We start from the raw sequence: 1,033 nt of genomic DNA on the forward strand, positions 1-1,033 counted from the left end.
CTAACGTCAAGAATCAAAGCCACCATTTGTGATGGAAGCCACAAGCAAAGGGAAATTTCAAGAGAATTGCAGAAATGCCAGCCCAAACACCATCAGTCTACTAAACACTAGTAGGCACCTATATCCAAGTTTCTTTTTATGTAAGGAAAATACTCCCTATTATTGATTTTTATTGTTTTTATATTGACTCTGCAAGACAGTCTTCTGTTATTTGCAGGTGAAACATTCTTTATAGAGTTATCTATTATTATTTTATATTTTTACTTAAAGCTAGGCATCATTTAATCATTTATTTAATCTTTGTAAAAATTCAGGAAGGGTCTATGGTCATGGCACCCTGAACAAGCCTGATCCCATCTGATCTTGGAAGCTAAGCAGGGTCAGACCTGGTTAGTACTTGTATGGGAGACCACCTAGGAACACCAGGTGCTGTAGGCATTAAAAAAATAATAAAAAATAAAGTATTGTAAGCTGACAATGTCCTTGCAATCTGTAAGGTCAACCAAGGTTTGCCTCACTTAAAAAATTTCAGGAAGGTAGGTATTGTTATTCTCAGTTTTTTTCAGTTGAGACTTAGAGGCTTAATAACAAAAATAACATTTTAATATTAAAAATAATAGTAATAATGATAATATGAATAAATTATAATAAAATAATGTTATTACATTAATGTAATAATAGCTGCCAGTTTTTGAGTGCTTATTATGTGTCACTTGCATTGTATGTGTTTAATCCTCACAACTTTATATAGGTGGTACTATTATCATATCCATTTTATAGATGAGGAAATTGAGGCACAGAAAGGTTAAGTAACTTTTTCAAAGTCACAGAATTGAGATTCAGATTCAGATATTTCTGACCATTGAGCTTATATGCCTATTATCTAACTAATTCTATCTGCTTTTCTGCAGTTCCAAAATGCTTTCTTTTTCCTCCGGGTTTTTTACATGCTGTGTCTTGTGGCTGGAGGTTTTCTCTCTACTATCTTTTCTTGGCCAGATCTCATTTATGTTTGATACCTCAGCTTAAATAT

At 32.8% G+C, this 1,033-nt stretch overlaps 1 pseudogene; it reads left to right on the top strand.

The window, feature by feature from the left end:
• Nucleotides 1–319: 319 nt before the first annotated feature.
• LOC112485903 lies at nt 320–438 on the top strand (annotated as a pseudogene).
• Nucleotides 439–1,033: the final 595 nt, after the last annotated feature.

The sequence above is a fragment of the Pteropus alecto genome, unplaced genomic scaffold (assembly GCF_000325575.1).
Source record: "Pteropus alecto unplaced genomic scaffold, ASM32557v1 scaffold25, whole genome shotgun sequence".
Classification (NCBI taxonomy): domain Eukaryota; kingdom Metazoa; phylum Chordata; class Mammalia; order Chiroptera; family Pteropodidae; genus Pteropus; species Pteropus alecto.